The sequence below is a fragment of the Juglans regia genome, chromosome 5, assembly GCF_001411555.2.
Source record: "Juglans regia cultivar Chandler chromosome 5, Walnut 2.0, whole genome shotgun sequence".
NCBI classification, from domain to species: Eukaryota; Viridiplantae; Streptophyta; class Magnoliopsida; order Fagales; family Juglandaceae; genus Juglans; species Juglans regia.
In genome coordinates, this window is record NC_049905.1 from 16,280,809 (window position 1) to 16,295,858 (window position 15,050).

Here is a 15,050-nt window from a genome sequence, read left to right on the forward strand (position 1 = left end):
AGGGGTTCGGTATGGTCCTGGGAACTGAAACCAACCGATTGAAATATATATTTTTAAAATATTTTTTAGTAATATAATATATTATTTTTATAAAGTAATTATATAAGTTAATTATATAATTTTCATCTAATCTATTTTTATTGACCATATAAAATGTTAAATAATATATGCTATCAATTAATAATATATCATAAATCATATGATAATTTATATCATTATATGTAAATAGTAAGTACATCATACATTCATATATTGTAATACCCAGTTCCTTCTTCTTACGTACGCTTCTCTCTTTCTAACGTATGTTTCGTCTTGATGACATAAGCAAACCCTAAAGGCAGAGATTATGTGATCATCTGCCTTTCTCACTACCGACTGCGAGTCACGTTATGCGTGTCGAACCATGATAGCGTGTCTCGAAAGATATCGTGTGACTTCTAGGGCACGTCCAGTGTTTTAAATATGCTGGAAATATTTATAAGGAGTATTTCCATCATTGTTGAATTAAGATTTGATCTTAAATACGACAATCATAATATTATTGAAGAGCTCCAAAAATATTATAATTGCCGGAAATCATTTTAATATTATTATTATAATGATTTCAATTATTTAAGATATCATGATATTTAAATTATGTTGAGAACTTTTATTAATTAAATGGTTTAACCCTTTTAAATATGTTAAGTGAGACTTCATCATTTTATTAATGATGAAGAATACTATTTTATAAACTAAAGTTAGTTTAAAATAATATCTACCCTAATTCCTCTAAGTGCTTTTAATTAAGTTAATGTTTTACGCATCTTCAAATCAGTGTTTTAATTATTCGTCGTTAGATCGTCGTGTAGACCCCCAGACGAAAGGACTGGGTTAAATACCCAGACCCCTCTCTTTTCCCTCTCATTTCCCCGTAACCCTCTCTCTCCTCCCTCTCTCCTTCGGCGTACGCTGTACGCAGATCACCTCACGCCGAACGGCTTAAGGCCTCAGCCCGGCGCCGCCGTGCGTCGCCAGGCCACACCGCCGACACCATCGGCTGCTCCTCACGCCGGCGAGTCCATCCATGCCGACCTCTCCCCCTCACGCTCTCCCTTTCTCCATTTCGGGACTACACAGCCCGTATGGGCTTAGTGCGCGTAGCGCCGCCGTGCGCCGCCCAATGGCTCCACCGCTCCCACGGCGAGCTCCTCTCCCACCGGCCATCATCCTCCACCGAAGCCAACCCCTATGAAGCAGTCCTCCCCCTCCTTCCACGGCAAGTACCCGAAATGGGTCTCTAGCCCATTTCCCACCGTGCGCCGCCGTACGCGGCCACCCACGACCACCATGCGACGCCATGGACCTCCTCTCCCTTTCCCCGAGCTCCTCCATGTGACCCATGGCCAGAAACCCCCTCCTCCACCTCACGGCTCCTCACTCACGCACGCACGGGTTGCACGCCGTGCACCACCGTGCACCGCCACCCATGGCTGATGACCGCCATGTCCAGCCTCCTCAGGCCGCCACCAAGCCAACCCGACCTCCATTGGCCCCGATCTGCCACCCACGAGAGCACACTCTCTCTCACTCTCCCACGGCTTCTCCTCCATGGAATGGCCAGATCTGCCACCGTGAGCCACCGTGGCGCCACCTCGACGCCACCACGAGATTCACCACACCTCCTTTAGCCAAGCCCTAGGTCTAAACCATCACTTTATGTGATGGGTAATCACTGCACGTGATGGACAGTCACTGCGTGTGATTGACCGCCACTGTACATGGCTAGATCCGCCATGTTATGCTCTTTACCATCATCACAAGGCTATCACGAGCCTTTCCAAGACCACACTTAGCTATCTAAATGCCTAAACAGTCACCATACGTGAGTTAGCCGCCACGTACGACTCTTGCGACATCATCGGCTATGACGATCTGCAAGCAACGCACGGGTTATCCCGTCGATGGTATAACCCTCTATCCCTTATTAATTATGTTGGATATTGATTAGTTGACTAGGTTGTGGACTGTGCTGTTAGTATTTGTGGAGTTGAGGCATTGTGATGAAGTGTTGGGCATTTTGTGTAGTGAAGTGTTGGGCCTATCTGTATTGGATGGAGGTGCATTGTGCCGTGTAGTGTACTGTAATGTGTTGGGCGCAATTGGGAAGTGTGTTGTGTAGTGTGATTGGGAATATGTGCTGTAATGGTGGCACAGTATATGTGGAACGGGTACAGTGCACACTGAGTGTACTCTGTGTGCATGTGGCGTGTTATGTATGTAGGGAGTACAAATGGAATGTACTCCATGTGATGGTGAGATGCACCATATGGCGGGTACGCCATAATGGTGACATGCCGTGATGTGTGTGAAGGGAGTACACGATGGGTGTACTCTGTGTGGGGTATAGCATATGTGAGGAGTATACGTGGAGTGTACTCTATGTGGTGGAGTAATGCACCATGTGGCGGATATGCCATAATGGTGATGTAGCACATAGGATGGGAATAGTACACGCTGTGTGTACTTTATATGTGGCGTAATGTGAGACAAGGAGAGTATATGTAAAATGTACCCTCCTGGCATATGGTGGAACGAGATGAGTACAAGTGGAGTGTACTCAGTGGCGTAATGCGTGTAAGAGGAGTACATATAGAATGTACTCTATGTGGTGGACGATGCACCATATGGGGTGTATGCCATATTGGTGATGTGGTATGTATGTGGAGAATACATATGGAATGTACTCTATGTGGTGGAGTGATACACCATATGGCAAGGATGCCATAATGGTGATGTGTCGTAGTGTGTATGATGGGAGTATACGAGGAGTGTACTCCATGTGATCGGGGGATGCACCATATGGCAGGTATGCCATAGTGGTGATATGGTGTGTATGGATGGAGTACATGTGAAATGTACTCCATATGATGGGTGATTCACCATATGGCAGGACGCCATAATGGTGATGTGTCGTAGTGTGTATGAAGGGAGTATACGAGGAGTGTACTCCATGTGATGTAATGATGTACCATATGGCGGGTATGCCATAGTGGTGATATGGTGTGTATGGATGGAGTGCATGTGGAATGTACTCCATATGATTGGGGATGCACCATATGGCGTGTAGGCCATAGTGGTGATGGAGCTTATGTAAAGGGAGTACGAGTGGAACGTACTCCCTGTGATGGAGTGATGTACCATATGGTAGGTATGCCATAATGGTAATGTGTTGTGTATGAAGGGAGTATACGTGGAGTGTACTCCACGTGGCAGCGACACTCCGTGTGGCGTGTCGTAGAGATAAGGATGGTTATGTGATTGATGGGCGTGGAACGTGATGGATAGTGTCGGGAACTGTGAAACAGTGTCCCGAAGTAGTTATGGCGTAGCCTGTAGTCTGAAGTGACAGGTGTCACTGTGATGGACTTATGGCCAGGAGTATGCGCAAAGTAGTAGAACAAGTATAAGAGTGCGCAGCGGAAGCATGACTGGGAGTCACGAAGTGACATGAGTAGTCGTGCTTGTGATGCGCAGCGGAAGCATGACTGGGCAACGTCACGAAGTGACGTGGTTATTGGAAGTCATACTTATGATGGGTGAAGTGTTAAAGTGTAGAAATGGCGTAATGGGAACGTGACGAGATGTCACGATGTGACGGGAGTACGTGAGGAACCGTACTCGTAATGAGTCAGGAGTGATGAAGTAGAATGCTAGGTAACACGACAAGGTCACAGTGTAGCACTGGAGCAATCTTGGGCTATATAACGTGACATGAAACGTAGTTATAGATGGAGTCTTGTCGTGTTAAGTGTTGGGATGAACTGTCAAAAGGGACAGGTAGCGTGAAGTGTCATGCTAGCCGGGTCAAGAGAAGATTGGTATCGGAATATGGCCCTTGTCCCTACGAACAGGTGATCAACGTATTATATACGTTGATCTTAGGTGATAAAGGGGTAAGGTACCTGTGTAACATGGTGAGAGACACGTGCCGGACGGATTTACCATATGTAATGGGTAATCTGTCATGAGCATAGTTGCACGGTACTAAGCCTCAGAGTTGGCTTAGAGCCATGTGTCTTGCTGGATGGGAATGAGGATTTAGTGTGGGCCAAGATGCATGAAGATAGTGACGGATGCATCGTTAGGATTGAGATGTGTGATTCCATCGGTCGGAATCATGCGTCGAATGTGGTTGTAAGAAGAATAAGACGAATGTCCTAGTGTCTTAATCCTAAGGTGAATAAGGGGTTCACTTTAGTGGATGAGCACTCGAGGCAAGACTTTGATTTGGAAGTTGTGGTGACCATAAGTGGTCCCCGAAGGGTCTAACATAGTGAAGGGCACGTAAGTGCATGGGATAGAAGGAGAGTGTTCTAAGTATAGCGTAGTTCTATTTATAGTTTAAGTTACTTATGCATTAGATAGAGAATGATGCTAAGGTTATGTGTATGCATGTAGGTTGCCATCTGACAAGCACGTGAATGGACTGAATGACATGCAAGTAGCATGGAGTCCAGGTAAGTGTTACGTTCATACTCTTCTAGAGTTATCAAAGATACAAGAAACGCTTTTCCTTTTAAAATGCTCACGAAAAGACTAAAGACGTTTTAAGAAAGAAAATGCTAAATGTTCAAAAGCATAAGTATGTACGGCCCCTCATTGGCAGCCCCTTTTTACGCACCCCAAAGTATTAATTGTACGCATGTGAATGGATGACTATATGCTGTATGTATTGTATGTATTTTCTAAGAAAAAACCCATAAACTGATGAAGATGCATGATAGGCATGAAAGCAGATGCTTTTGTGAATCCTACGAACCGACGCTCTCATGTGCACCACGAGGTGATACTCGCGGATGCCATGATTGACGACGTTCAAGGTGACACTTATAAGATGCCACGGAAGCTGACGCTTAAGCCCATGTATGTTCTTTGTTAAAGAGAAGATAGAACTGAAATGAAATTGAAAAAGAAAACGGAAAGACCATTTTCGGGCTTACGCCCCAAACGATATTTTCTCTCGAAAAGAAATATTTTCTCATGAAAAGAAATGACTGTTAAATGAAAGAACGAACTGAATGAAAGCTTCAGCTCCTTCGAGCTGACATGAACGAACGAATGAAAAGAAAGAAAGAAAGAAACGAAAGCATGAATGTATGAAGACACGTAACGGCCACATGACATGAACGAAAGGGTACCGACGAATGGGCAGATTGCAATGCCGGGTAACGAATGGAAGTGCACCCAGTGCTGCCCCCTATGAAAAGGGGTTCCCAACCCGTGGCCACGGGCGGAATCCGGGTCCAAAGGAAGACCGCTAACCCCAAACACACAGGGCGTAATTGTGTGTACTAGCCTATGAAAGTGATAAGAAAGAATGGATGTACGCACGCACGCACGAACGCACGAACGCACATGTATGCACAAGAGCACAAGAGCACGGGCTCTTTAAGAAATGAAGGCACTGACGGGGGAAACGTTTTACGGCGAGAAAGCCCTTTTTAAAGTAAAACCCCGTACACCGACTCTTGAAGAAATGAAGGTAGTGACGGGGGACACGATTTAAATAGAGGAAAGCCTTTTAAAAGAAAAGCCCCGTCCAGTGACGTTTTCAAACGAACGCACACAAGGCACGTAGGCACGCACGTAATAGTATGTACGATTGATGAATGCATGAATGAAAACCTATGTTGTTATATTCTAACCGTATGAAGTAATGCTTACGAGTCTTCGACTCATTTTAGTTTTTATGCATGTCCCTCCCCCCCACAAGAACTGCACGATCAGGACGGACACGGCCCATGGGGAAGAGCACGGAAGTCTAGACACGAGTTTTAAACGTACGAGGCCTTTTTATTATGAGATTTATGTTTTCCGCTGTAACCCTCTTTTATGATCAAAGCACATTTTATTTATAAACGTAGAGTCTCGCACCCTGGGGATGCAAGTGAAAAGTTTTAAATAGGATGGTAATTCCCGTCGTCCTTTTTATAAAAATATTTTAGAAAAAGTCCCACCACAAGGACGGGCGTTACATATATACTCTATTATTTACACTTAATTAAAGTAATTAGGTAATTTTTTAAAGATACCTAAGTTGTAAGTAAGCATTTATATTTAATAATCTATGGACAATGAAGTTATCTAATATTCATTAACCATATATGATATATAAAATGATAAAAGGTTAGAACTTTAAATTTTAGTATAGGCCATTATTAATGATTATGAATACTAAAGTCTAAGTTATAACTATCAACATCATAAATATAATTATAATTAAATATTTTTTTAATTACATAATTCACATTATTCGTCTCGTTTGTTTTCGCAGATGAGATGAGACTAGTTGAGATAAAAGTTGAAAATCGAATAAAATATTGTTAGAATATATTTTTTTAATATTATTTTTGTTTTAGAATTTGAAAAAATTGTAATGATTAGATGAGATGATAATGGTTGTGAAAACAAATGAGGATCTTAACTTAGTTTTAATATTAGTAATTTAAATGATTTTTTTTATGAATTTATTTGCTAAAAAAATAAAGATGAAACATTAACGAGTTTTGAGGCTAGGTATAGTAAGAAGAACGGCGTTGTTTAAAGTGAAATATGATCTAAACGACACCTTTTAGATCCATTGGATGATTGCTGAGTTGCATGAAACGACGTTGTTTCATACAACTCAGTTTTTTGTTTTTTAAATTACCCATGTTGAAACGACATCGTTTAGCTTAATTTTCAAGCCAAACAGTGCCGTCTCAACCCAGGTTCTCTCATGTATCACGATTCGCTCCCCTCCCCCTCAATTCTCCCTCACTCTATTCTCCTTCCCAAGTCCCCCTACCTCAGCTTGATAAGAAACCCTAGAAGCTATCGTTTGCCTGCCATAGCTCCCACCACCTCCACTGTAGCTCACAGCTCTTCATCGCATGCTGTTATTGTTCTAAGGTACGAGATTCTCATCCCTATCATATGTTCCTTCAATCTTAGAAAAATAACCTAAAAAAAATGAAGTTGTTTAGGAGGAAATAGAAATCCTCACTCAAGTGATTTAATCATGTATTTTTTGCCATGTTCTTGCCTAATTTTGGTCTAGCTCTATTTATATCTCTTTTTACCTCCCTAAATTTTATCGCATTCGGCAGCTCCCCCCTCCCATGCCCCAACCCCTCCGCAAGCTACCAGTGGCGAGTCGGTGACTACGTCTCATTTTTGAAGTCAGTGATATTGTTGAAATGCTTAATTTTTTTTTGTAATTAAAAATACTTAATTAATAATTGCATAAATGTTGATGGAATAAATACATAATTACTTAATTATGCTTAATCTATGATAGATCATGGGTTATATTTTGTAATTAAAAATGCTTAATTGCATAAATGTTAAGTCAGTAATATGTAAGTTGTAATCTGATTTGTTTTGGACTTGTTAATATGATGGGTTATGTTTTGGCTTAGTGAATTCAGATTTGAATGGCATAAATGCTTAAGTTAGTGCCTCTTTTGCTTGTTAAGTTAATGAATCAGATTTGGACTTGTTAAATTAGCTTGTTAAGCTAATGAATCTGTTTTGGACTTGTTAAGTCAGTAGACTCTATTTTGGGCATGAATCTAATTTTTGTTTTATTATTTTTCGAGATGGACCATACAAAAGAAACGATTCCGGGAGACCCTACCATGGATGATGCTAACAAGTCAACACAAGGGCAAGGGCAAGGTATTCCTCCACTCCCACCTAATGTAAGTACTAAATTGAGTGGTAGTGGACCTAGTAGTGTAAGAGCTAGGTCAACAGTTTGTGATCATTTTACAAAAATATCAAAAGGTGATCCAACTAAACTAAGGTTGCATGTAATTACTGTGTGCTTTGTATGCATGTGATACTAAGACCGACAGTACAAAATCCATGAAGTATCACATTGAAAAATAATATAAGAAATTTCTGTTTAATAAGACCGATAAGTTCAAAACAAATTTGGGCTGGAAGGCCAAGGATGAAGGAAGTGGTAGAGGAGGACTTGTTCCCATAGCATTTAGTGTTGAGGCTTGCAGACAAGTATTAGCAGATATTATTATTATTGATGAATTGTCCTTTAGATTTGTTGAAGGGGAGGGTTTCAAAAGATTTATGCTTATTATTTTCCTTAAGTGGATAGTGATTCCATCTCGTATTACGGTTGCAAAAAAATTATTTTAGTGCTTATTTGAGGGAGAAAAATAAGTTAAAAAGGGCTCTTCAAGGAAAATGGGTTTCTCTCGCCACAGATACATAGACATCCGTGCAAAACCTTAAGTATATGTGTGTCACTGCACACTTTATTGATGATTGGAAACTACATAAGAGAATTCTTTCTTTTGCTTTAATTGAAAATCACAAGGGCGATACACTTAGTAAGGCCCTAGAGGTGTGCTTCCATGATTAGGGCGACCGAAAATACTTGTAATCACTCTTGATAATGCAAGTTCTAATAACAAAGTTGATTCTTATTTGAAAAAGAAAACCAAGTTTAAGAGGGACACTGTTTTGGAAGATGAATTCTTGCATATTCGATATTGTACCCACACCTTAAACTTAATTGTCATTGAGGGGTTGAAAGAATATAATGAGTCTATTGCTAATGTGAGAGGTTTTGTTAAGAAATGTGTACAACTAGAAGAGATTACATGCAAAATCCATGTTTGCCTAGATATACCAACTAGGTGGAACTCCACTTATCTTATATTGGAGAGGGCTGAAAATTTTCGAAAAGCTTTTGAATAGTTAGAGGAAGATGATTCAGGGTTCCTTATGTTGGAGACGATGACGACGACGACGACGACGATGACGATGTGGTGAGTAGGAGAACCTCAAAGAAGTTAGGGCCTCCCAACAATAATGATTGGGAGAATGTAGGGTTGTTTGTGAGGTTTTTTCAACTATTTCATTATGCAAATTTACATTTCTCGGGAAGTGAATATGTAACTTGCAACACTTTTTTTACTAAGTTAGTTACAATTCAAGAAGCGATTGACATGGAGAGCGAAGAAGGAAGCCCTCTGGTGGGATTAATGTGATGCCCCCAACTTCTGCTTGGGATTGGACAAAGACTTGGAGCGTCGGGACATGCAACACAAGGTTACATACCCTCGTTCATGACAGTTAATATGCAATGCATTCTAGTATTCAACTAGCAGTATGAAATAGTCACTAAGGAATAAAGGTTACTTATAAGAAAAATTGTACCAGAATGAACTAAATATTTCAATAGATCAATTAACTATCAATAGATACTACCTTACTTAAGAGATCCAAATTATAAGGCATAAGTTCAGATAAAAGGTGGGAGATAGAATCTACTAAATACTACATCAAAGTCTCTCAATCAAATCAATGCTCTCATTTGCTCTATGGTGTATAGAGTCATCTCAATAAACACTAAAATCAAATCCAGCCTCCGCTCAGGATCGGGCTCATCCTCAACCATCAGTAGCCAAGAGTTCATCTTGCTAGTCGGATGCTGGTCCTAACACAACTTCTATCATTTCAGGGGGAATGGTAGTCGGACTGTCATAGTGAGATTCTTTAAAATCCCAGTAAGTTAAACAACTAACTTGCATTGAGATAAGGTATGCATGATTAATGATAAACATGAGATGCATACAGAAAAATTTGTATTTGTCTCTCATTCAGGCTCCTCAACATCTTCAAGACAAACTTTGATGCATATTTTCTTTCAAAGAATATTTTTAACTTCATCCTTTAAAAAACATGATATTTCGAAGAGAACATTTTATACCTCTTCCTTCTAAAAACATAACATATTTTCTTCTTAGAACATCATTAACATAACGTATGGCAGCAATACGGTTCCGCATATGTAGCGTGAGCACTTGTCAGTAACCATAGCACAACTTATGTTGACACTACATCTTCATCTGCAGACATCGTAACCCAATGCATTGGTATCATAACATTTCATCATACTTATATACTCAAGCTGTCCGAATTAACCATAGCAAGATTATTCATTCATAACGGTATCCACCAACATTTAGCACCATATTCATACAACAACGCCCTGGAATCCTTTAAAGAGGACCCAATTGATGTTTGTTGATTGTTCTTCTTCAATTCAAGGCTTACCACTCTATTTTTACTCACTCCAAAGTGGATAGAGGCGTTCCATTACGATAATTCTCTATCCTAGCCTTTGGGATCGTGAAAAAATTCATTTTCATACTATATTTAAAAAATGTATTTCATGACATGTGCATATGTAGCAAATTTCATGAAAAAAAAAAATTATATTTATATGCAATTTGTTAAAAATGGTGAAAATTTCACATGTCATATAAGAAAATAATCAAATACTCAAAGTATTATGTAATATTTCATATTAAAATGACATTTATAATATGAATGTAGTGTTTATACAAAAATCATAAATAAATTATTTAAGAGTAAGTTAGAAACTAACTTACAAACTTTCCTGTTACTAGGAATTTGGTGCGGCTGAAATGAAAGTTATTCTAAGTTAGGAATTGCATAACTAAGAAAGATGTTCATAATTAAAAGGTTCAACGAATAATATTTACAAAATTGCCACGAAGGCCCTTAACTTTCATAATTTGCAATTTGACCCCAAAATTCACCACATTTCAAAAATTTTATATTTTAAATGTTCTAAATCTAAATCTGACCCTAGAATTTAAAAAATAAAACAACTACTATGTCAAAATCATCCAATCTGTGGCATGCAATTTGGTGACCATTTTTGTGATTTCAAGCCCATAGCTTCTTTGCATGCATGTGTGATCAAATTCCATCAAATATCAATCCATAAAACTAATCTTGGAACATGTTTACAACTTAGAATAATTCCTCACAAGTTGATCCTAATACTTAGGCATTGCATAACACCAAATCATCCAAAAACTTCAAATCGTGTGCATGCATGATGTTTCTATCTTCTCTTTGTCAATGCAAGTTTTAAAGTCTAAATGAGTTATGCATTTCAATGCCTAACATGATGATAATTGATTTATAAAGGTTTATAAGGCCATCCTTGAGGAAATAGATCATGGTATGCCAAGATTACTTTCATACAAGTGCAAACCGAACACTTAGATGATCAACACAATATATGAATTTATAAACCTATGATGACGTGTTATTTTCCTCAAATTTAAACCTTCAATAAATCTCCCAAGATATTAGTAAAAAATATAAGATCATATTAAGACATGTCTTGTAACGCCCCGCACCCGGAAGGGCCGGAGAATTACTACCTGTCACTAACAAACCTGTCTCTCCAAGCACTCAAAACTCCAAGGACTTCATGATTAGCACACAACTCATATTTTTCCAAATAACCATAATAAAACTCCATAAGTTATCATTACAAAACATAAACCAAAAGGGGTCCACAATCTCCCAATAACCTCAAAAATATAATAGTACATCTTTAGGTCTCAATAGGTCCAAACAACATAAAGTACTTCAAATACTCAAGTTAAATCCATCTACTAACAATGGTACTCTAAAGTACCCAATCCTTCCATCCATATCTAGCCAGCTTCAATTCTATTCCTGACCCCCAGCTGGAAAATCAATATCATTTGAAAATATATGAAGATAAGGGGGGTGAGTTATCAACAACTCAGTAAGTAGAGAACATATACTAGCATGTAAACATGAGCCTTTTCAGAAAGTTCAATATGCAGAAACAAAACATTTTTTTTTTTTATGCAGATCTCAGAAAACGTGTTATCAGAAAATCAGAGCGACTTTTCAAGCATATCATACTCAAGTCAACAATTCATATTTGAGGATCCATTTCATATTCAAAAACGCTTTGGCATAACATAACTGAACATATTCATCTTATCATATCATATCATATACCATGTTTAACCCCCGTGGTAGGGTTGTGCTATCCCCTGGTGGCCAAACCAGGCAGTATCATGTGGTGAACTTCCCCTTTTTCAATCTCGGAGCCCCGAGTGTGCACACAGGAAAGAACACGTAAAAAGACCACTTTGTTTCCAAAGTGGGTGCACTCATATCATATCATGGTGGTACCAACCATATCACGTGAACAGTATCATCATATCAGAACCATATTCAGAACAGATAAGTATGCCAAAGTTTTATCATATCCATATCATATCAAAACACGTGCGAAACATATTCATATAATTTTTATTTGATCAAAAACAGATCCAAATCATTTCATATCACATGCATAAAAATTTCAATGATATTATATTCGCTCTTTTGCATATTTCATAAACATGTCAAATATTGCTCATGTCTATACATTTCATGTCAAAAACATTTCTTTTCTCTTTCATACGTATCTCATGAGGGAATGCAAAACATATACTGAGGTTGTTTTTCACTTTTTCTTTTTAAAACAACATGCACATTTTTACAAACCAACCTCAGTTCATTTCTTTTTATGCAAATCTAGCATAGGAACCCCGCTTACCTGGACTTTTTAACTTTTCAAAAATTTCCTCAATAATGCAGAACCAAAATTAATCGTCACCTATAAGATAATCACATAAATTTCCATAAGTCTCCAATCAATCTCGTATTTTGATATTCAAGCCTACAACTTATAAAATAGTCCATTTTTAATTCCTCAATCTCAAAATTCTCATTATTCTCAACATCACTTTCTAAACTCATCAATATCCGACTTCGACTAAACATTTAATTCTAACTTATTTACGAAAGAGATCTTACAATAATTTATAATACAAAGTAACATAACTATAATAAATTCATTATAATTAGAAATTCATATTTTTGTTTAAATAATAATAATTCAAAGATATTCTTTTAAAAGGATACGTTAAAATATTGTTTTTAAGTGTTACTTATCAGTCTACTTACTAACTATTCCTATAGAATATGAGCCCTATAAAAAAATACCCATTTAACAAAATAAATTCATGCGTCTACGCCTAAATAAAACATACTTTACAATCCACGTAATATACTCATGATTTCAAATCCGAAGTACATAACATAAACTTAATTAGGCTAACACCCCAACACTAACTTTGGAGGCGTACTATAAGAGGATAGAAAATAAAATAAAATAAAATGAAACAAAACAATATTATTTCCTACTATTAAGTTAACATAATTTACGTATACATCCGTATATATACATATATATATATTTACACCAGAAAATCCGCATATATATATACACCAGAAAAACAAGTTTACGTATACATCCACACACTTATATATATATATATATATATATATATATATGTAAGTACACAGAAAATTTTTTACTTCACACGGTGCGGCGGAAGCACTTACGGAGAGGTGGGGGAGCACGACGGCGTGGAGCTGGGGCTGCTACGGCGGACGAGGGTGGCGCCTAGCTGCGAGGCAAGAGAAAGAAATGAGAGAGAGACACACGGTGAGAGGACGAGGGAGAGAAGGAAAGCAAGGAGCACCATTGGAAGTGGTGCGAGCTCACCGTGGGTGGAGGCAGTGTGCGGCGGACCTGGGTGAAGGAATGTCCTCGCTGGCGGTTTCTGTGGAGGCACAGCACGGAGTGAGTTCACAATGGAGGGGGATCACCGCGGTTTGGACAATGCTCTATTTTTTACAACAAAAACAGAGTATTTCGGAGCTTGAAACCGGGGCTACGTGCGTTGGGTGGCAGCACCGTGAGACTGAGGTGGCGTGCGGCTGGGGTGATGGACTCCGAACGACCTAGGAACCGGCGTGAGTTTCGTCTGGTGTGGCTTCAGAACGTGTCTCGGCTAGAAGGTGACAGTTCACTGGTTTGGAGCATACGGGGGAGTGATGGCTGGTGCGCGTGATGCGGTCTGGCTGAGGTTCACGGTGAGAGGTGGAGACACAGATAGTTGAGCAGCTGCGAGCATGAAGATAATGTAGCGGCACTGAAACTAGGTCAAGAAGGATAACATATATAAGTAAGCTATAAGAAGTAAAGAGAAAAACCTAGAGAGAAGAGGGCTGAAGGCATGCATGAAAAAGGAAGGTGGACGGGATTCTACGCGACATCAAAACTGGAGGTGTTTCATGGGCTTGGGCCTGAAAATGGGCTGGGTCTTACATGTCTTGGCTAAAATTGTATTCCAAAATAATTTATTCAATCAAAAGTCCAAATTTGAACCGAAATGCATCTCTTCAAGTTAAACCTCATGTAACTCAATCAAAACTTCATTCTTTTGCCATGATTCAAAGCCTAACATGTCAATCTAACACCCAACAAAAGATAGAGTAAGATTTCTTACCCAAACCGTGGTTTTGAAGCTCCAAAAATAAACTTACTCTAAGAACTCACTCTCAACCCACTCGGTTTCACACTAGGAGTACTTTGCTCTCAAGAATGCTAAGGGAATGCTTGAGGGAGGTGTGTGTGGAAGTGAATGGTGAAGGGAGGTATTTATAGGACTCAATGGAGGGTGAGAGGCAAGGGGGTGTTGGTTTTGGTTGAAGGGAAGTGTTGTGATTCGCGTGTGTGGGTGGTGGAGTGCTTGAGTGCATTTTTCAGATTTGTCATGGCTTGGTCAGCTGAATAGTGACCTAAATCTTCATGATTAAACCTTCTTCAAGTGTTAGGAGAATCCCATAGGTGCGGTGGGCTGCATTGGTGCAAAAAAATAAAACAAAAAAAATCAAATGAGAAATACACAATGGAGGCCAATGGTTTTAAATCAAAACTGTCTAGATTTTGATTCCATTTTTGTCCCTTCTTTTTGGTCTGATTTGAGGGCATAATGACCACCATTGAATGGCTTTCTTAGGTGGGTAAAGAGGTGGGGTTGAGTGCCAATTGTTTGAGCTTGAGCAGAAAATGAAAAGGAAGCTTGAATGTGCAAGGGTTTTCAGTCACCATGATCAACTACACTTATCCATTTCCCAATCAGTTTTGATGTTCATAGAATGGGATTGGCCAAGCATGCAATGGAGTGTTCGGAAGAAAATTTTCAGAGCTAAAGGGCAAGGGTATTGGCATGTGGAGGTGGCCAAACTAAGTGCAGAAAATTCTTGAAAACACAAGGGGATTCGGTTGAGTGCATTCTTCA